This window comes from Physeter macrocephalus, chromosome 8 (genome assembly GCF_002837175.3).
Source record: "Physeter macrocephalus isolate SW-GA chromosome 8, ASM283717v5, whole genome shotgun sequence".
NCBI classification, from domain to species: Eukaryota; Metazoa; Chordata; class Mammalia; order Artiodactyla; family Physeteridae; genus Physeter; species Physeter macrocephalus.
Window position 1 is genome coordinate 67,775,861 of NC_041221.1, and position 23,534 is coordinate 67,799,394.

Consider the following 23,534-nt stretch of genomic DNA (forward strand, 5'->3'; position numbering starts at 1 on the left):
AAAAACAAAAAAAATAAGTTGACCATATGTGTGTGAGTTTATCTCTGGTCTTTCTATCCTATTCCATTGATCTATATTTCCATTCTTGTGCCAGTACCATACTGTCTTGATTACTGTAGCTCTGTAGTATAGTCTGAAGTCAGGAAGCCTGATTCCTCCAGTTCCGTTTTTCTTTCTCAAGATTGCTTTGGCATTCAGGGTCTTTTGTGTTTCCATACAAATTGTAAAATTTTTTGTTCTAGTTCTGTCGAAAAATGCCATTGCTAGTTTGATAGGTATTGCATTGAATTTGTAGATTGCTTTGGGTAGTATTGTCATTTTCACAATGTTGATTCTTCCAATCCAAGATCATGTTATATCTCTCTATCTGTTTGTATAGTCTTTACTTTCTTTCATCAGTATATTATATTTTTCAGCACACCAGTCTTTGGTCTCCTTAGGTAGGCTTATTCCTAGGTACTTCATTCTTTTTGTTGCAACTGTAAATGGGAATGTTTCCTTAATTTCTCTTTCAGATTTTGGCTGTTAGTGTATATGAATGCAAGAGATTTCTGTGCATTAACTTTGTATACTTCTACTTCACCAAATTCATTCATTAGCTCTAGGAGTTTTTTGGTAGCATCTTTAGGATTCTCTATGTATACTATCATGTCATCTGCAAACAGTGACAGTTTTACTTCTTTTCTGATTTGTATTCCTTTTATTTCTTTTTCTTCTCTGATTGCCATGGCTAAAATTTCCAAAACTATGTTGAATAATAGTGGTGAGAGTGGGCAACCTTTTCTTATTCCTCATCTTAGTGGAAATGGTTTCAGTTTTTCACCATTGAGAGTGATGTTGGCCGTGGGTTTCTCATATATGTCCTTTATTATGTTGAGGTAGGTTCCCTCAATGCCCACTTTCTGGAGAGTTCTTATCATAAATGGGTGTTGAATTTTGTTGAAAGCTATTTCTGCATCTATTGAGATTATCATATGGTTTTTATCCTTCAATTTGTTAATATGATGTATCACATTGATTGATTTGCATATACTGAAGAATCCTTGCATTCCTGGATAAACCCCACTTGATCATGGTGTATGATCCTTCTAAAGTTCTGTTGGATTGTGTTTGCTAGTATTTTGTTCAGGATTTTTGCGTCTATGTTCATCAGTGATATTGGCCTGTAGTTTTCTTTTTTTGTGACATCTTTGTCTGGTTTTGGTATCAGGGTGATGGTGGCCTCTTAGAATGAATTTGGGAATGTTCCTCCCTCTGCTGTATTTTGGAAGAGTTTGAGAAGGATAAGTGTTAGCGTTTCTCTAAATGTTTGATAGAATTCACCTGTGAAGCTTTCTGGTCCTGGGCTTTTATTTGTTGGAGGATTTTTAATAACAGTTTCAATTTCAGTGTTTGTGATCGGTTTGTTCATATTTTCTATTTCTTCCTGGCTCAATCTCGGGAGGTTGTACTTTTCTAAGAATTTATCCATTTCTTCCCAGTTGTCCATTTATTGGTATATAGTTGCTTGTAGTAGTCTCTCATGTTCCTTTGTATTTCTCCAGTGTCAGTTGTTACTTCTCCTTTTTCACTTCTAATTCTGTTGATTTGAATCTTCTCCTTTTTTTTCTTGATGAGTCTGGCTAATGGTTTATCAATTTTGTTTATCTTCTCAAAGAACCAGCTTTTTGTTTTATTGATCGTTGCTATTATTTCCTTCACTTCTTTTTCATTTATTTCTGATCTGATCTTTATGATTTATTTCCTTCTGCTAACTTTGGGGTTTTTTTGTTCTTTTTCTGATCGCTTTAGGTGTAACATTAGGTTGTTTATTTGAGATTTTTCTTGTTTCTTGAGGTAGGATTGTATTGCTATAAACTTCCCTCTTAGAACTGTTTTGCTTTTTGCCGTAGGTTTTGTGTCATCGTGTTTCCATTGTAATTTATTTCCAGGTATTTTTTTATTTCTTCTTTGATTTCTTCAGTGATCTCTTGGTTATTGAGTAGCATATTGTTTAGCATCCATGTGTTTTTATTTTTTACAGTTTTATTCCTGTAATTGATATCTAGTCTCATAGCTTTGTGGTTGGAAGATATCCTTGATATGATTTCAATTTTCTTAAATTTACCAAGGCTTGATTTGTCACCCAAGATAAGATCTCTCTTCGGGAAGGTTCTATTTGCGCTTGAGGAGAAGGTGTATTCTGTTGGTTTTGGATGGAATGTCTGATAAATATCAACTAATTTTACGTGGTCTGTTGTGTCATTTACAGCTTGTGTTTATTTATTTTCATTTTGTATGATCTGTCCATTGGTGAAAGTGGGGTGTTAAAGTCCCCTACTCTGTTTGTGTTACTGTCGATTTCCCCTTTTATGGCTGTTAGCATTTGCCTTTTGTATTGAGTTGCTCCTATGTTGGGTGCATTAATATTTACAATTGTTATAATTCAGCCAGTCTGTGTCTTTTGGTTGGAGCATTTAATCCATTTACATTAAAGTAATTTTCACTATGTATGTTCCTATTACCATTTTCTTAATTGTTTTGGTTTGTTTTTGTAGATCCTTTTCTTCTCTTGTGTTTCCCACCTAGAGAAGTTCCTTTAGCATGTGTTGTAAAGCTGGTTTGGTGGTGCTGAATTCTCTTAGCTTTTGCTTGTCTGTAAAGGTTTTAATTTCTCAGTCAAGTCTGAATGAGATCCTTGCTGGGTAGAGTAATCATGGTTGTAGGTTTTTCTCCTTCATCACTGTAAATACATCCTGCCACTCCCTTCTGGATTGTAGAGTTTCTGCTGAAACATCAGCTTTTAACCTTATGTAGATTCCCTTGTATGTTGTTTGTTGCTTTTCCCTTGCTGCTTCTAATATTTTTTCTTTGTGTTTAATTTTTGATAGTTTGATTAATTTGTGTCTTGTCATGTTTCTCATTGGATTTATTCTGTTTGGGACTCTGTGCACTTCCTGGACTTGATTGACTATATCCTTTCCCATTTTAGGGAAGTTTTCTGCTGTAATCTCAAATATTTTCTCAGACCCTTTCTTTTTCTCTTCTTCTTCTGGAACCCCTAAAATTTGAATGTTGGTGCATTTAATGTTGTCCCAGATGTCTCTGAGACTGTCCTCAATTCTTTTCATTCATTTTTCTTTATTCTGCTCTGCAGCAGTTATTTCCACTCTTCTGTCTTCCTGGTCACTTATCTGTTCTTTTGCCTCAGTTATTCTGCTAATGATTCCTTCTAGAGAATTTTTAATTTCATTTATTGTGTTGTTCATCATTGTTTGTTTGCTCTTTAGTTCTTCTAGGTCCTTGTTAAACATTTCTTATATTTTCTCCATTCTATTTCCAAGATTTTGGATCATCTTTTACTGTCATTACTCTGAATTCTTTTTTTTCGTAAACTGCCTATTTCCTCTTCATTTATTTGGTCTGGTGGGTTTTTACCTTGCTCCTTCATCTGCTGCATATTTCTCTGTCTTCTCATTTTTTTTAACTTACCATGTTTGGGGTCCTCTTTTTTTACTGGCTGCAGGTTCATAGTTCCTTTTATTTTTGGTGTCTTCCCCCAGTGGGTGAGGTTGGTTCAGTGGCTTGTGTAGGCTTCCTGGTTGGGGCGACTGGTGCCTGTTTTCTGGTGGGTGGTACTGGATATTGTCCTTCTGGTGGGCTGGGCCATGTCCAGTTGTGTCTTTTGGTGTGTCTGTGAACTTAGTACAACTTTAGGCAGCCTCTCTGCTAATGGGTGGAACTGTGTCCCTGTCTTGCTAGTTGTTTGGCATGGAGCATCCAGCACTTGAGCTTGCTGGCCATTGGGTGGAGTTGGCTGTTAGTGTTGAGACGGAGATTTCTGGAAGAGCTTTCACTGATTGATATTATGTGGAGCTGGTAGGTCTCTGGTGGTCCAATGTCTTGGACTCGACTCTCCATCTTGGAGGCTCAGGCCTGACATCTGGCTGGAGCACCAAGACCCTGCCAGCTGCATGGCTCAGAAGAAAAGAAAGAAAAAAAAAAAAAAAACCATGAGCAGATAAAACCCCAAAACAAATGGAAAAAGCAAAACTAAACAGACAAAATCACACAAAGAAACATACACACACTCACACATACACTCATAAAAAGAAAAACAAACAAACAAAACTAAAAAAAAAAAATGAAGAACAGACAGAACTCTAGGACAAATGGTAAAGGCAAACCTAAACAGACAAAATCACACAAGATAAGTGATGAATGTTTCAAGACATTTAAAATTTTGAAGAAGAGAATAACAGTGTCCAATCTGCCAACAGATCAAGTTAGATGAAAAGTAGAGACAGTTCTTTTGAGAAGTTTAGCTGTGACAGGAAAGAGAGAGAGGGAAGGTACTAGCTGGATCAAATTGCAAGACTAAGGGAATTTGTTTTTTGTGTGTGTTTGGATTTGTGTGTGTGTGTGTGTGTGTGTGGTTCTTTTTATTTTTAATGTGAGAAGCCATTAGAGAAAGAGAAGTTGTAGATCCAGGAAGAATTTGAAAGGAAAGGCAAATGGCAAAGGTTTTAGAATAGTCATATGAGAGAGCCAGTATTTTTAATTTCATTTATTGTGTTGTTCATCATTGTTTGTTTGCTCTTTAGTTCTTCTAGGTCCTTGTTAAACATTTCTTATATTTTCTCCATTCTATTTCCAAGATTTTGGATCATCTTTTACTGTCATTACTCTGAATTCTTTTTTTTCGTAAACTGCCTATTTCCTCTTCATTTATTTGGTCTGGTGGGTTTTTACCTTGCTCCTTCATCTGCTGCATATTTCTCTGTCTTCTCATTTTTTTTAACTTACCATGTTTGGGGTCCTCTTTTTTTACTGGCTGCAGGTTCATAGTTCCTTTTATTTTTGGTGTCTTCCCCCAGTGGGTGAGGTTGGTTCAGTGGCTTGTGTAGGCTTCCTGGTTGGGGCGACTGGTGCCTGTTTTCTGGTGGGTGGTACTGGATATTGTCCTTCTGGTGGGCTGGGCCATGTCCAGTTGTGTCTTTTGGTGTGTCTGTGAACTTAGTACAACTTTAGGCAGCCTCTCTGCTAATGGGTGGAACTGTGTCCCTGTCTTGCTAGTTGTTTGGCATGGAGCATCCAGCACTTGAGCTTGCTGGCCATTGGGTGGAGTTGGCTGTTAGTGTTGAGACGGAGATTTCTGGAAGAGCTTTCACTGATTGATATTATGTGGAGCTGGTAGGTCTCTGGTGGTCCAATGTCTTGGACTCGACTCTCCATCTTGGAGGCTCAGGCCTGACATCTGGCTGGAGCACCAAGACCCTGCCAGCTGCATGGCTCAGAAGAAAAGAAAGAAAAAAAAAAAAAAAACCATGAGCAGATAAAACCCCAAAACAAATGGAAAAAGCAAAACTAAACAGACAAAATCACACAAAGAAACATACACACACTCACACATACACTCATAAAAAGAAAAACAAACAAACAAAACTAAAAAAAAAAAATGAAGAACAGACAGAACTCTAGGACAAATGGTAAAGGCAAACCTAAACAGACAAAATCACGCAAGATAAGTGATGAATATTTCAAGACATTTAAAATTTTGAAGAAGAGAATAACAGTGTCCAATCTGCCAACAGATCAAGTTAGATGAAAAGTAGAGACAGTTCTTTTGAGAAGTTTAGCTGTGACAGGAAAGAGAGAGAGGGAAGGTACTAGCTGGATCAAATTGCAAGACTAAGGGAATTTGTTTTTTGTGTGTGTTTGGATTTGTGTGTGTGTGTGTGTGTGTGTGGTTCTTTTTATTTTTAATGTGAGAAGCCATTAGAGAAAGAGAAGTTGTAGATCCAGGAAGAATTTGAAAGGAAAGGCAAATGGCAAAGGTTTTAGAATAGTCATATGAGAGAGCCAGTCAGTGACTTAATAAGTTACCCAGGAAAAAAAAACAGACTTGTTTCCACAGATTTGACACTAGAGTTGTGGACTGCCAATCTAGAAGAGTATAATACAGTTTAATTATTAGAGAAATATGTAGTATATTATTTGAAAGAGATTTTTAGAGAAACCTTGATTTTAGTGCTGAATTAGATGATTTTCTAAAATTCCTTATAACCTTACTCCATACTTGGAAGGATTCAATTCAAGGAATTTTCTTTTTTGTGTGTGTCTTATATTTTTCTTCCAGGTTTATTGAGATATAATTGACATAGAGCACTGTATAAGTTTAAGGTATACAGCAAGATGATTTGACTCACATATATCATGCAATGATTACCCCAGTAGGTTTAGTGAACATTCATCATTTCATATAGATACAAAACTAAAGAAATAGAAAAAAATATTTTTTCCTTGTGATAAGAACTCCTAGGATTTATTCTCATAACAATTTTCATATATAACATATAGCAGTATTAATTGTATTTATCATGTTGTATATTACATCTCTAGTATTTATTTATTTTATACCTGGAAGTTTGTACCTTTTGATTACCTTCATCCAATTACCCCTCCCCCAACTGCCTCTGGTAACCATAAATAATGATCTCTTTTTCTATGAGTTTGTTTTTAGAAGGAAGTTTCTATCTTGCCTCTCTAAAATAAGTTGAGAATATTACAGAGTAATTGTTCTGTATTTACCTTTAGCAATTTTTCCAATTTGATAATTCTATCTTCTTTAACCTTACTTTTTTCATATTTACAATCTCCATTTGGATTCTTATTCAAGTTCACTTTTTGTTTTTATTATATATATATGTATTTTTTGTTTGTTTTTTGTTTTTTTTTGTTTTTTGTTTTTTTTGCAGTATGCAGGCCTCTCATTGCTCTGGCCTCTCCCATTGTGGAGCACAGGCTACGGACACGCAGACCCAGCATCCATGGCTCACGGGCCCAGCCACTCCGTGGTATGCGGGATCCTCCCGGACGGGGGCACAAACCCGTGTCCCCTACATCAGCAGGCAGACTCTCAACCACTGCGCCACCAGGGAAGCCCTATATGTATATTTTTAATTGAATTGTAGTTGACTTACAATATTATTTAGTTTCAGATGTACAATGTAGTGATTCAGTATTTTTATACATTATACACTATACAAAGTTATTACATTATTATATTTTTAAAATATCCTGTTCTTGTCTAATTAACTATATTCTTCTTTAAAATTTTTTTTAAATTTATTTTTTAAATTTATTTACTTAATTTCTATTTATTTTCGGCTGCATTGGGTCTTCGTTGCTGCGCACTAGCTTTATCTAGTTGCGGTGAGCAGGGGCTGGCTATTCTTCATCGCAGTGCGCGTGCTTCTCATTGCGGTGGCTTCTCTTGTTGCGGAGCATGACCTCTAGGCACATAGGCTTCAGTAGTTGTGGCAAATGGGCTCAGTAGTTTTGGCTCACGGGCTCTAGAGCACAGGGTCAGTAGTTGTGGCTCACGGACTTAGTTGCTCCATGGCATGTGGGATCTTCCCGGACCAGGGATCAAACCCGTGTCCCCTGCATTGGCAGGTGGATTCTTAACCACTGCGCCCCCAGGGAAGTCCCTAAAATTTTTTTTAACACAATTATTTTGAAGTTTCTTACGTATTTCTCAGTTATATGTAGTTTTTTAAAAGTGAATTCTTCCCATTCATACATCTACTAATACTTTCTAATTGACAGTTTGTTTTCTGACATACTTTGTAACTTTTGATTGTGAGCTTATCTTCAGCAGGAGTTGTTTCTGTGTGAATCTCAAGGGCCCTGAGTTGTAGAAGAAACCCCTTGGAGCCAGTTTGGTGTTTGACTTTGCTGTGGCTTTCACTAGTATAGGACTTATTTTAATTTTATTTTCTCTATTTAGGGTTTCCAAGCTTCTTGGGAAGTGCTAATTTAGACCTCAAATGGTGCAGGTTTGGAGTGCTGGTGTCCTGCCAATTCTTTGTCTAGATTAGCTGGCTTCTGTACTACATTCCTCAGACCAAATAGCCTTTTTAGCTCACTGCTATACATAGAGCCTAGAGTCTTGACTCCCAAGCTATATCCACAACATATGTGTTAGGTTTTTGAACAGTTAATCTAACATTTTAATTTAATTAGTACTGGAGGGAGACTTACTGCATTTGCTTTGTTCCCCATATTGACCAAAAATCTTTTTTGGTGATGTAAGAAACTTTTCCAGTTGTTTCTTAAAATATATTTTTGATGACTGATATGGAAGCTAGCACTAGCATATGTTAGAAGTCCAAAACTGTCAAATTTGGAATATGTATTTATGCAAATTTGGAGTCATATTCTGAAACAAGAAATACAGATTCTTATGACACAACAATGACATTTATAAAAACTTACATTTTTTAAGAATCAGGAGTGAAGAGAATTCTGTAATATATATGTCTGTATATTTAAAGTAACTTCCATATGCTGTTTCTTAATCATCTGATTTTCTGGTAACTTTAATATCTGAACTTTTTCTGTGACATAACATGGACTTTGTGTCAGGTATGAGATAAATGCAATAGATAAGATTTAGAGAAAAGTAGATGTACTTCAAGTGTATGTGAAGAAATTAGATGATATAGGGAAAAGGTAAGAAAGTGAATAATATGTTCTAAGAATGACTCATAATCCACAGACTCAGATATTCAGAGAATGTAGCTTTATTTTTTATTAAAAGTTATTTGTACATAAAAGTACACAGTGGATAGCTGTTGAATAAATGAATGAATTTAAATTTCTATTTTGGGCCCCCTTTCTATTGGAGGCTAGAAACTAAATCTTAATCGGTCAAGCCTTTCTCCTCTTTTTACCTCTAGGTCTATGTTCTAAGTTTCTAGAACCTTCCAAGTGTCAGCATGTTGAAGGTGGGGTGGAATTTGGCCTTACTGATACCTACTGAGCTTATACTCAGAATGACTGAGAAAGAAAGGTATTTATTTTCTTTCTTGTATTGAGTGAAAGATCTTTACCCGTCTACTTGGTGCCAGATAAATGCCATTCTATGCTGCTCCCTTACCATGCTAAGCATAAGAGACTTCTGAGACCTTGCTTCCTCCTTAGACTATATTCTAGAGATTGGAAGTTACAGGTTTTCTGCTATCCAGACCCCAAACCTGATGGTATTTTCTGTCCTATCATCCTCCTCCCAGTTTTAAGCTAAGGTGAGCATGTTGTAGAGTACCTTTTTGGAGATCCAGTAGGCTCTTGCTCCAATCCCATAAAAACTTTATCTAGTATGTGTTGAGTATAAAGGGATAGGAGGAGTAGGAAAAAGGTCTTCTAAATCTATCATTTATACTCAGAATCCTAGGCTTTTGAAACTCAAATACCAAATATTTAATAATTTAATTCCTTTTTTATCTACATACTGCTGTGTCATCCATTCTTTGAGGCAGTTGAACATTATCTGTTTCTGCCTGAATGGAGAAGAAGGGTTGTGGATAACCAATATTTGGAACAAATTTAATATATAAAAGTTTTTCTGTGATAGAGAAACAAAAGAAAATTAAGGAGAATGGAATAAGGCAAGAAAAGAGCCCAAGAGGTTCAGTAAAGAAGAGGGAAGACTGAAAAAGACCACTTTGCTCTCTAAAGTAGTGTGTGACATGCTGTGGCTTAGAAGTAACTGGATTTAGTGGATCTGGAACTGATTGACGGGTGTAGGGATTGTTGCTGGAAGCTTAAAAATGGCTTTTGATAAAGAGCTGTGTTCTTTCTGTCATGGCCCAATGGGACTTCTCACCTGCCTGGAAGTCAGAAACTAAGATCTTTGACCTCTTTTTAAAGTGTTCAAAAGAAATAGGGGAATGCAAATCAAAATGAAATTGTGAATTCAGAGATTTTAAGATTTATGAGGAAAAAAATCAAAATTATTCATTATGAAACCAGTGTGTCCTCCTCCAAATGAGAATTAGCTTCTGCTGATTTTGCTTTCAAAATGCCTTAAATTCTCAACACAACCACTCTGGCTCAGGACCTTGGTACACCATGCCTTAATTATTGCCTCTTTGTGCCATTTAGCACTCACATTCTTGAAACTATCTCTTCTTCACATTTTTTTTTTCTTTTTTAAAGAATTAGTTCAGAGGACTTAATTGCTTCATATGTTCACCACAACATCCCTAGTGCCTTGTGTATCCCTGCTATGACTGAATTGTATCCCCCCAAAATTCATTCCTTGAAGGTCTAACCCCTTCTGTGACTGTATTTGAAGATAGGGTTTTTAGGAGGTAATTAAGGTTAAATGAAGTCATAAGGGTGGTGTCCTAATCTGATAGGATTGGCTGCCTTATAAGAAAAGGAAGAGAAAGAGGTCTCTTTCCACACCCGCAGAGGAAAGGCCATGTGAGCACACAATGAGAAGATGGGTGTTTGCAAGTCAGGAAGAGGTTTTTCACCAGAACCCAACCATGCTAGCACCCTGATCTTGGATTCCCAGCCTCCAGAACTGCGAGAAATAAATGACTATCGTTTCAGCTTCCCAGTCTGTGGTATTTTGTTATCACAGCCCAAGCAGACTAAGAAAATCCCCAAGGCCTGAAATAATACTTTGCTCACTCAATAAATATTTGTTGATTGTGGTGGAAATTAGCAATGCTATATTCCATTCAGGAACATAATGAGACATCTCAGGCTGACATGCAGTGACCTGTACTGTAGTAGGCTTTGCTGACCGTACAGTCTCTGTCACAACTACTTAGGTCTGCTATGGTGGCACAAAAATAGCCATACACAATACATAGACCAATGAGCATGGCTGCGTTCCACTGAAATTTTGGTTACAAAAAAAATCCAGATAGCAGGTCGTATTTATTACATAGGCTATACTTTGCCCATTCCTGACCAGTAGCAAATGACCCACCTTAGCTCTCAAGGAATATTTCCTACTTCTTATTGGAAAAGCTGTCATCCAGTCAGATTGACAGGTGCCTCATCCACAAACTCCATGATTTCCCCAAATTGTCTCCTTGTCTTAAATTTCCTCTCCGCTTATCTCCCTGATTCCTATTTCTATTCTTCCCTCTAAGTTCTGGAATTAGGAAACATAAATAAAACATAATCCATGCCCACAAGGGTCTTAGAAATGTAATAAAGGGGGGCATATGTAGATAGTCAATATAGGTATTATGGAAGGTATAAAAAGAGTAAGGTCATAAAGGAAGAGGTGGAATGTTTACAGAGGGTAGAGTAATAAAAGGACAGTGATCAGGCCTCGCAGAGGAAATGATAAGGTGCAAGATGGAACACTACAAGAAATGAGACAGGGGAAAGTGGGAGGAGGAGCAAGTCTACAGAGAGCAGGGAGGGGGCAGGCCAGCGGGGGAAAAAAAAAGAGAGAGAGAGAAAAATTGAAATATAAAAAGCAGATCATCCTATTTATGTAAAATATGTGTGTATGTAGGTTAGAAAAAAGACTAAAAGATCAATATCTACTAACTTGCAGAGATATCCATGATATGTTGGTTAGTGAGAAAAGTGACAGCAGAGTATTTATGTGCACATGTGCTTTTATATTTTGCATGAGCCAAGAGAAAGTATGAAAGGATTCACCACTGTTGACTCAGGGATGGTTGCATCTGAAAGGTAGGAAGTGGACAGAGTGGAGATGGTTATTGTGATTTTAGCTATAAGTAAGAGAAACTTGACTGACAGGAGCTTGACAGGTCAGTGTTTATTTTTCTCATACAAGTCTAGAGATTGTCAGTTTGTGCAATCAAGGATGCAGACTCTAACTCTGTCTCCACTTTCCTACTATTCTCATGCATGTTGCCTCATGTTGCAAGATGGCTGTAACAGATCCAAATATCAGAATCATCATGTTCAAGGAAAGGGAAGAGATATTATTAGCTCTTCCTCCCCTTTTCATTGGGAATGCCAAAGCTTTCCCAGAAACTATCGTCATACTTTCCTTATATCTCATTGGCCAAAGTTGGGACAACTCTAGCTGTGAGAAAACCTGGGTAAACAACTATTTAGGCTTTCTGGATTCTGTAAGAGAAAACAGTTCTTATAAAGGAGAAGAGAGTTGGAGAAATTATTGGGTTATCCAACTAATAGTGTCTGCCACCACTTGCTTTGCTTATATTATAATATTGTATTGTTTCATTTGTTACCATAAGTGTGTGTTCCTTTTTTAAGTAGAAAATAAAGCTCCAAATTCACACTTGCTACCAGCCCACCAGCTGGCCTCTCAACCTAAAAGTGTCATATTTCTGTACATCATAATAATGTGGAAAAAGGAGAGGAGAAGAAGATGGTGGCAGGCCTGCATTTTTAACACAGTGATCTCATTCACTAGTTAAGTAACATGGTTTGGTCAATTATCTGTAAACTGATTTACTTGATTTGTAAATCCTTTACCTAAGGCCGCATGGAGGTTTCGCTGGATTGAAAAGTTTGGCAGATCTGTGTGGCAGCAGTATAGAGCATGAACTGTAGGGATCGTGAAAGAGAAGGAGACTCTTAAGTCCACACAAGATTATGAGGGCTGAACTGAGGCAGTAACAATAGGAAGAGAAAAGGGGAGTAAATTACCGGCCTGTTAAACAAGTGGAATCTATATGAATTGATTGCTGGAAAGTTGTAGAACATGAAGATAAAGGAAAAATCTGAAAGGATTGCTAAATTTCTTTCTCAGAGCAGTAACAACTGGATTGTGGTGACAGTCACTAAGATTTTGGATGAGGCCGAGGTTTAAGGGAAAAGTTGACTTACCTTTGAACATATTAATGTTTTCCTGTGCCTGGGTGACAAATCTACAGAGAGATGGAAGTCTACTAAATTAATAGGTATCCATAGATTAATGGATTGGGGGTTCAGGAGAGTGATTTGGGCTAAATATAGAGATTCTTGAGTCATCAGCGTAACAGGTAGTGGCTAAAAACTGTAGAAATTAAAGAGATTGCTCAAGGAGAACATGTACTGTTAGAAAAGAAAAGGTCCAAGGCTGGGCACTACAGAATACCAGTGTTTAGTGGGTGGCCAAAGGAAGAAAAGCCAGAAATGGAAACAGGGTTAGAAATTAAAATGAGACTCCATGTAAGTGGCATTCTTAAAAAGGACAGTTTTAAGAGAAGAAATTGGCCAACAGCGTTAAATGCTACAGAATTGTCAAGTACAATGAGGACTAAAAATAGGCTGCTGGATGTGGCATTTGGGTCATAGATAGATGACCTTTGGCTAGAGAAGTTTTATTTTAAGTAGGTAGTGGGAAATAATAGGCAGAAATTATATTCTTTTCTTTCCAGGAACTTGACTCTGAAGGGAAGGAGAGAGGTGATTGTAGCTAGATGGAAACACAGCATCCAAGGAGAGGTTTTTCTGTTGTTTTTAATAGGAGAGATTTGTACATGTGTATCTTTAAGGAAGAACATATCAAGAGAGAGGATAATCTTCATTTTGTTTTTTTGGTTTTGAGGGGATTTTTTAATTGACGTGTAATTGACATGTAACATTATACTAGTTTCCAGTGTATACCATAATGATTCTCTATTTATATGTGTTGTGAAATGATCACCACAAGTCTGGTTAACATCTGTTACCATACAGTTTTGAAAAAAGTTTTTTTTCTTATGATAAAGACTTTTAAGATCTAGTTTCTTAGCAACTTTCCAACATACAATACAGTATTATTAACTATAGTCATCATGCTGTACATTACATCCTCATGACTTAATTATTTTATAACTAGAAGTTTATACCTCTTGACCCCCTTGACCCATTTCTCGCACCCACCCATCTCCCACCTCTGACAACCACCAATCTGTTCTTTGTATCTATGAGTTTGGTTTCTTGTTGTTGTTGTTGTTTAAATTTCATATATAATTATTGTCTTTCTTTGTCTGACTTATTTCATGTAGCATAATGCTCTCAGGGTTCATTCATGTTGTCACAAAGGGCAAGATTTAATTCTTTTTTATGTCTGAATAGTATTCCAGTATGTGTCTATGTGTGTGTGTGTATGTGTGTATAAATACCACAATTTCTTTATCCATTCATCCATCATTAAACACTTAGGTTTTTTCCATACCTTGGCTATTGAAAATAATGCTGCAGTGAACATAGGGGTGCGCATATCTTTTTGAAATAGTGTTTTCATTTTCTTCGGACAAATACCCAGAAGTGGACTCTCTGGGTCATATTGTAGTTATATTTTTAATTATTTTTTTACAAGAACATAAAGCTTTTATTCTGAATTAGTCAGTAAAACAAATGAAAAAAAATTAAACCAAAACTTGTGAAAGGTTTTTAAATGATTTATTACTAATATAAACATACATATGCTCAAAGCACTTTTTAAAACTTTTAAATTGTAATTTAACCAGAACCTCTGTTAATAACCACTATAAGCAATTAGGCCAACTCTTATGTTCTGGTAACCAACATATTGGGAATTAACTAATAATCTGAAACTGAAGAAATCAAATACATGAAAAAAATGACTTTTTTGGGGCGGGGGGCGGATACGCGGGCCTCTCACTGTTGTGGCCTCCTCCATTGCGGAGCACAGACTCCAGACGCACAAGCTCAGCAGCCATGGCTCACGGGCCCAGCCGCTCCGCGGCATGTGGGATCCTCCCGGACCAGGGCACGAACCCGCGTCCCCTGCATCGGCAGGCGGACTCTCAACCACTGCACCACCAGGGAAGCCCCCAAAAATGACTATTTTAAAGTAAGAGTATAAGAATAGGAGTTACTAAGAAATTATCACCAGTGAAGCTTTTCCTTGGAAATATCTTATTTTAAACTTACAGTGAAGACAAACAAGGTGGGCAGAATATGTATAGCTACAAAACAAATGCAGTGATGAGTTACAGCAGAAAGAGGGAATGCATTTTGTAATCCACAGGATCAGATTTGCGGCTCTAAGCAATTACCAGTAAATATTTGAGTGTTCTTCCTATTCTATCAACTTTAAATTTAAACTGAGTTACAGCAGTTTCACTTGTATTAATAGTTGGCAAAAGCAAATTAGAAGAAACCTAAAGTAGGCTTTTTTAACTGGGTAAGATTTACCTCATTCATCGGAACCAACCCACTTCCCATCCTTAGAGCAAAAAAAAATGTGGATATTGGCCTATTTTAATACTTTTCTAGTTCAGATGGAAGTCATACTGTACACAGCCTTTGATTTTAGGAACCAGCACAAAGTAAAAATCAACTACTCACTTAAAAAGGAAAGGAAGGAGAAGGTTCTGGGAATTAACCCAGTCACAAGCTGTTCCAATCGTTCTGTTAATGCAAAATCCATTCATAAGTTGGCCAAATTGTAATTAACTTCTAAAAACTCCTTCGAAAATTATGAATTTCAATTTTAAATGAAAGAACTTGAACAATTTTCAAAGAATCAAATATAATTTATAAAAGATCTTTACCTGTACACATATGTTTCATCATATTTTGTATTGAACAATAGGCTGATTACTTCATTGTGGCATATACTTCAGAACCTAATTTTTCAGACGGGCTCACTGACAATCCAGCCACTTTAAGGAATTTATCAGTTATCTACAGGCTATACCTGGCTGGCAGGTATAGCCAGGTAACACAGCAAGTTTAAATATTCCAACCTCAATCACAAGAAACAATCAGAGGGGAAAATGACACATGATTGCAATATACTAAGGCAGCAGATAAGTCATTCTTCACCTAGGTCAGCAGCTTCCAATAAAATCGTGTGCACAAATTTAATGAATGAGTCTGCTCTAGTTTAACTATGAACATGCCCCTGAATTAGAAAGGGAGATAAGAATTGTGCTTGCAATTCTAGCTGATGAATTCATTCGATTTTTATAAGGCAAATAATGTAGAAAGTTAGAACAGAATTTCTAGAACCATTTATCCTGTGATGTTGTAAAATCAAAGTACTACTTTATTAAATGAGTTATTTTATACAATATGAACATCAATATAATTACAACTGTAAAAAAATTTTTTATAATAAGGAGGGACCGATTTTCAGATTTCCAAATCAGAGTCAACTGTACACTTGCACAGAATTGTCTTTGCCTGAAGCCCAAAAGGGAACAGCATAAAAATGAATGTTTCTGTAGCCCCTTTATTTTTGCTGATCAACAGTTTGTTAGAAAAGCAGCTGCAGTTTTGTTACCTAAGGTCTGAGACAGGAGAAGAGTCAAAGGTGTCACAAATTCCCCTGTAAACAGCTTTATGCCTGAACATCAGCTAATTCTGGAGGAAGTGGAGTCTTAGGATGCTTGCTCTCAAAGTGCTGCTTGAAGGTCTTAGGGTCTGGCATTTGTGTCTTACAGACAGTGCAGATATATATATTAAGGCAACTTTGGCAGCAGCCTTTTGGTCATGTCCTTGTTTCTTCTTTTGTCCAGCTTTTTGGCATTTTTCTGCTGAGACTGAATCTTCTGCTGTCCACGAGCCATATCTGGGCCGGGACAGTCTTGCATCACAGAAACCACACAGCTCGAGAGGGCCAGGGGAGGTGGCAGGAGGGAGAGTTATTTTTAATTTTTTGAGGAACCTCCATACTATTTTCCATAATTTCTGCACCAATTTATATTCCCACCAACAGTGCACAGGGTTCCTCTTAATCCACATCCTCACTAACACTTGTTATTTGTTGTCTTTTGGATAATAGCCCTTCTGACAGGTATGAGGTGATATCTCATTGTGGTTTTGATTTGCATTTCCCTGATGATTAATGATGTTGAGCATCTTTTCATGTACCTATTGTCCATCTGCATGTCTTCTTTGGAAAAATGTCCATTCACGTCCTCTATCCATTTCTTAATTGGATTGTTTGGTTTTTTTTGCTATTGGGTTTTGTGAATTCTTTATATATTTTGGATATAATCCCCTTATCAGATATATGATTTGCAAATATTGTCTACCATTCAGTGGGTTGCCTTTTCATTTTGTTGATGATTTTCCTTGCAGTGCAGAAGATTTTTAGTTTGATTTATTAATTTTATTTTTAAAATTAAAGGAGTGCTAATACATAGGAAAAAACACTAGGAAGAGAAACATATATAGTCTTTGTGATTATTTTTAAGAAACCAATTTGACCATCAGTTTAATCAGTGAAGCCTTTGTGGAGAGGTGGGAAGATTTTCAAATGAAAGACATATATCTGATTTGAAATTAGATACCAATTTTAGAAATGTTAAAATGTTGAGAAAAACCAAATCACAATCAAAGACATATGTAGTCAGACTTTTTTGCTTTGCAATCCTACTTGATGTAAACATAGGTAATATAGATCATTGCTTGTCCCAGCTTTGCCCAGCTCAGCCTCCCATTGCATCTGAACCAATCCTTCCTAAGCTTGTTACCTTATGAGGTACCAGAGGATGGGTCAAAACCTGTCTTGCCACCAAGTATAGCCTGTGCCTTCTGTTGAGTTGGCCACCTTTATACTTCCTGATTTCCACTACTGTTTCAGCTTGGACTGGAGCTCTGATTTACATAATTCATGCCTTAATAACTTTGTAGCCATCTTTTGTCTCTTTCCTCTGGGTGTTAAGACCCATTCACCTTTCCCCCACCATGTCTAGAGGCTTACATCAAACACAGAATTCCAGGGCTTCCCTGGTGGTGCAGTGGTTAAGAATCTGCCTGCCAATGCAGGGAACGTGGGTTCAAGCCCTGGTCTGGGAAGATCCCACATGCCGTGGAGCAACTAAGCCTGTGTGCCACAACTACTGAGCCTGTGCTCTAGAGTCCGCGAGCCACAACTACTAAGCCTGCGTACCACAACTACTGAAGCCCATGTGCTTAGAACCTGCGTTCCACAACAAGAGAAGCCACTGCAATGAGAAGCCCATGCACCGCAATGAAAAGTAGCCCCAGCTCGCCGCAACTAGAGAAAGCACGTGCGCAGCAAAGAAGACCCAATGCAGCCAAAAATAAATAAATAAAATTTTAAAAAAACAAAAAGCACAGAATTCCTGAAATGTCATAACTTTCATTACTGCTATGGAAGCTTTGCTACCCTGTTTTTCATACCATGCCCTTTGAATATTGATACCAGCCCAGATTAAAGGCATTATTACCCTGGGTGCTGTGATTTGGATCACTAGCCACCCTCCTTTGGGGATGTTCAACAATTGAAATCCTGTCCCACTGGCATCTCCAGCTGAGTAAAGGATTATACCCCACCTCACAGCCAGCCCCCAGGAGACAAAATAAAATTTAAGCATTGTTTTTATGAATAATATCCACGATATTTGTTTCAAACATTTAAAATGGTACAGAGGCTCTGGCTTCGGAGGTCAGATCCCAGGGAGAGGACTGAGGTTGGCTCCATGAACACAGCCTGAAGGGGGCTAGTGTGCCAAAGCTAGCCGGGAGGGAGTCCGGGAAAAATGTCTGGACCTGCCTAAGAGTCAAGAGACCATTGTTTCAGGGTGCGTGAGGAGAGGGAATTTAGAGCACCACCTAAACGAGTTCCAGAGACGGGCACGGGCTGCGGCTATTAGCACGGACCCCAGAGACGGGCATGAAACGCTAAGTCTGCTGCTGCTGCAGGCACCAAGAAGCCTGTGTGCAGGCACAGGTCACTATGCATACCTCCCCTCCCGGGAGCCTATGCAGCCCACCACGGCCAGGGTCCCGTGATCCAGGGACAACTTCCCCGGGAGAACACACGGTGCACCTAAGGCTGTTGCAGCGAGACACCGGCCTCTGCCGCCCCAGGCTCGCCCCGCATTCCGTACCCCTCCCTCCCCCCGGCCTCAGTGAGCCAGAGCCCCCGAATCAGCTGCTCCTTTAACTCCGTCCCTCTGGTGACCTACACGCATAGGCGGGGCCAAATCCAGAGCAGAACCAACCCCAGGAGCTGTGTGAACAAAGAAGAGAAAGGGAAATCTCTCCCAGCTGCCTCAGGGGCAGCGGATTAACTCTCCGTAATCCACTTGATGTACCCTGCATCTGTGGAATACCTGAATAGATAACAAATCATCCCAAAATAGAGGTAGTGGACCTTGGGAGCAACGATATATATATATTTTTCCTTTTTCTCTTTTTGTGAGTGTGTATGTGTATGAGTCTTTGTGTGATTTTGTCTGTATAGCTTTGCTTTTAGCATTTGTCCTAGGGTTCTGTCTGTCCGTTTTTTTGTTGTTTTTTTTGTATTTAGTATAGTTTTTAGCACTTGTTATCATTGGTGGATTTGTTTTTTGGTTTGGTTGATACTTTCTTTTTTTTTTTGGTTTACTTTTTAGTTTTTTTATTTTTAATAATTTTTTATTTTAATAACTTTTATTTTATTTTATTCTTTTCTTTTCTTTCTTTTTTTCTCCCTTTTCTTCTGATCGCTGTGGCTGGCAGGGGCTTGGTGCTCTGGCCGCATGTCAGGCCTGTGCCTCTGAGGTGGGAGACCCGAGTTCAGGACAATGGCCCACCAGAGACTTGCCAGCTCCACGTAATATCAAACGGTGAAAGCTCTCCCAGAGATCTCCATCTCAATGCTAAGACCCAGCTCCACTCAACAACCAGCAAGCTACAGTGCTGGACACCCTATGCCAAACAACTAGCAAGACAGGAACACAACCCCACCCATTAGCAGAGAGGCTGCCTAAAATCGTAATAAGGTCACAGACACCCCAAAGCACACACCGGTCACGGTCCTGACCAACAGAAAGACAAGCTCCCACCTCATCCATGAGAACACAGGCACTAGTCCCCTCCACCAGGAAGCCTACACAACCCACTAAATCAACCTTAGCCACTAGGGGCAGACACCAAAAACAACAGGAAATACGAACCTGCAGCCTGTGAAATGGAAACTCCAAACACAGTAAGTTAAGCAAAATGAGAAGACAGAGAAACACAGCAGATGAAGGATCAAGGTAAAAACCCACCAGACCTAACAAATGAAGAGGAAGTAGGCAGTCTACCTGAAAAAGAATTCAGAGTAATGATAGTAAAGATGATCCAAAATCTTGGAAATAGAACAGAGAAAGTACAAGAAACGTTTAACAAGGACCTAGAAGAACTAAAGTGCAAACAAACAGTGATGAGCAACACATGAAATGAAATTGAAAAGTCTCTAGAAGGAATCAATAGAATAACTGAGGCAGAAAATGGATAAGTGACCTGGAAGATAAAATAGTGGAAATAACTACTACAGAGCAGAATAAAGAAAAAACAATGAAAAGTATTAAGGACGGTCTCAGAGACCTCTGGGACAACGTTAAACACACTACCATTCAAATTATAGGGGTCCCAGAAGAAGAAGAGAAAAAGAAAGGGACTGAGAAAATTTTTGAAGAGATTATAGTCGAAAACTTCCCTAATACGGGAAAGGAAATAGTTAATCAAGTCCAGGAAATGCAGAGAGTCCCATATATGATAAATCCAAGGAGAAACACACCAAGACACATATTAATCAAACTATCAAAAATTAAATACAAAGAAAAATATTTAAAGCTGCAAGGGAAAAACAACAAACAACATAAAAGGGAATCCCTATAAGGTTAACAGCTGATCTTTCACAAGAAACTGCAAGCCAGAAGGGAGTGGCAGGACATATTGAAAGTGATGAAAGGGGAAAACCTACGACCAAGATTACTATACCCAGCAAGGATCTCATTCAGATTCGATGGAGAAATTAGAACCTTTACAGAGAAGCAAAAGCTAAGACAGTTCAGCACTACCAAATGAGCTTTACAGCAAATGCTAAAGGAAATTCTCTAGGCAAGAAACACAAGAGAAGGAAAAGATCTACAATAAGAAACCCAAAACAATTAAGAAAATGGTAATAGGAACATAAATCAATCCATGAAGAGATATAACAATTGTAAATATTTATGCAACCATCATAGGAGCACCTCAATACATAAGGCAAATACCAACAGCCATAAAAGGGGAAATCGATAGTAACACAATCATAGTAGGGGACTTAAACACCCCACTTCCTACAATAGACACATCATCCAAAATGAAAATAAATAGGCACAAGCTTTAAATGATACATTAAAAAAGATGGGCTTAATTGATATTTGTAGGAAATTCCATCCAAAAACAACAGAATACACTTTCTTCTCAAGTGCTCATGGAACAGTCTACAGGGTAGATCATATCTTGGGTCACAAATCAAGGCTTGGTAAATTTAGGAAAATTGAAGTGGTATCAACTAGCTTTTGGGACCAGAGAAGGAAAAGATCTACAATAAGAAACCCAAAACAATTAAGAAAATGGTAATAGGAACATAAATATCGATAATTACCTTAAATGTAAATGGATTAAATGCTCCAACCAAAAGACATAGACTGGCTGAATGAATACAAAAACAAGACCCGTATATATGCTGTCTACAGGAGACCCACTTCAGACCTAGGGATACATACCGACTGAAAGTGAGGGGATGGAAAAAGATATTCCATGCAAAAGGAAAACAGAAGAAAGCTGGAGTGGCAATTATCATATCAGACAAAACAGACTTTAAAATAAAGACTATTACAAGAGACAAGGACACTACATAATGATCAACGGATCAATCCATGAAGAGATATAACAATTGTAAATATTTATGCAACCATCACCTCAAGAAACAAGAAACATCTCAAATAAACAACCTAACATTACACCTAAAGCACTTAGAGAATAAGAACAAAAAAAAACCAAAGTGAGCAGGAGGAAATAAATCATAAAGATCAGATCAGAAATAAATGATAAAGAAATGAAGAAAACAATAGCAAAGATCAATAAAATTAAAAGCTGTTTCTTTGAGAAGATAAACAAAATTGAAAAACCATTAACCAGACTCAATCAACAAAAAAAGGGAGAAGACTCAAATCGATAGAATTAGAAATGAAAAAAGAGAAGTAACAACCAACACTGCAGAAATACAAAGTATCATGAGAGATTACTACAAGCAGTTGTATGCCAATAAAATGGACAACCTGGGAGAAATGGACAAATTCGGGGACTTAAACACCCCACTTCCTACAATAGACACATCATCCAAAATGAAAATAAATAGGCACAAGCTTTAAATGATACATTAAAAAAGATGGGCTTAATTGATATTTATAGGAAATTCCATCCAAAAACAACAGAATACACTTTCTTCTCAAGTGCTCATGGAACAGTCTACAGGGTAGATCATATCTTGGGTCACAAATCAAGGCTTGGTAAATTTAGGAAAATTGAAGTGGTATCAACTAGCTTTTGGGACCACAACACTATGAGACTACATATCAATTACAGGAAAAAAATCTGAAAAGCACAACCTTCCGAAACTGAACCAGGAAGAAATAGAAAATATAAACAGACCAATCACAAGCACTGAAATTGAAACTGTGATTAAAAATCTTTCAAGAAACAAAAGCCTAGGAGCAGATGGCTTCACGGGCGAATTCTATCAAACATTTAGATAAGAGCTAACACCTATCCTCAAACTCTTCCAAAATGTAGCAGACGGAGGAACACTCCCAAATTCATTCTATGAGGCCACTGCCACCCTGATACCAAACCAGACAAAGATTTCACAAAGAAAGAAAGCAACAGGCCAATATCACTGATGAACATAGATTCAAAAATCCTAAACAAAATACTAGCAAACAGAATCCAACAGCACATTAAAAGGATCATACACCATGATCAAGTGGGGTTTATCCCAGGAATGCAAGGATTCTTCAGTCTATGCAGATAAGTCAATGTGATAAACCATATTAACAAACTGAAGGAGAAAAACCATAGGATCATCTCAATCCATGCAGAGAAAGGTTTCGACAAAATTCAACATCCATTTATGATAAAAACCCTGCAGAAAGTAGGCACAGAGGGAACTTTCCTCAACATAATAAAGGCGATATATGACAAACCCACAGCCAACATCGTCCTCAATGGTGAAAAACTGAAACCATTTCCACTAAGATCAGGAACAAGACAAGGTTGCCCACTCTCACCACTCTTATTCAACATAGTTTTGGAAGTTCTAGCCACAGCAATCAGAGAAGAAAAAGAAATAAAAGGAATCCAAATAGGAAAAGAAGAAGTAAAGCTGTCACTATTTGCAGATGACATGATATTATACATAGAGAATCCTAAGGATGCTACCAGAAAACCACTAGAGCTAATCAATGAATTTGGTAAAGTAGCAGGATACAAAATTCATGCACAGAAATCTCTGGCATTCTTATACACTAATGATGAAAAATCTGAGAGTGAAATTAAGAAAACACTCCCATTTACCATTGCAACAAAAAGAATAAAATACCTAGGAATAAACCTACCTAAGGAGACAAAAGACCTGTATGCAGAAAATTATAAGACACTGATGAAAGAAATTAAAGATGATACAAATAGATGGAGAGATATACCATGTTCTTGGATTGGAAGAATCAACATTGTGAAAATGACTCTACTACACAAAGCAATCTACAGATTTAATGCAAACCCTATCAAACTGCCACTGGCAATTTTCACAGAACTAGAACAAAAAATTTCATAATTTATATGGAAACAGAAAAGACCCCGAATAGCCAAAGCAATCTTGAGAACAAAAAATGGAGCTGGAGGAATCAGGCTCCCTGACTTCAGACTATACTACAAACCTACAGTAATCAAGACAGTATGGTACTGGCACACAAACAGAAATATAGATCAATGGAACAGGATAGAAAGCCCAGAGATAAACCCACGCACAAATG

At 37.7% G+C, this 23,534-nt stretch overlaps 1 protein-coding gene and 1 pseudogene across 9 annotated transcripts in view; one reads left to right on the forward strand and one right to left on the reverse strand.

Annotated features, from left to right (window-relative positions):
• The window catches only part of RNF180 (ring finger protein 180), a 302,861-nt gene that overhangs the window by 172,081 nt on the left and 107,246 nt on the right, over positions 1 to 23,534 (forward strand). The gene's annotated exons all lie outside the window — the stretch shown is intronic.
• On the reverse strand, positions 15,293 to 16,730 carry LOC114486717 (zinc finger protein 706-like; annotated as a pseudogene).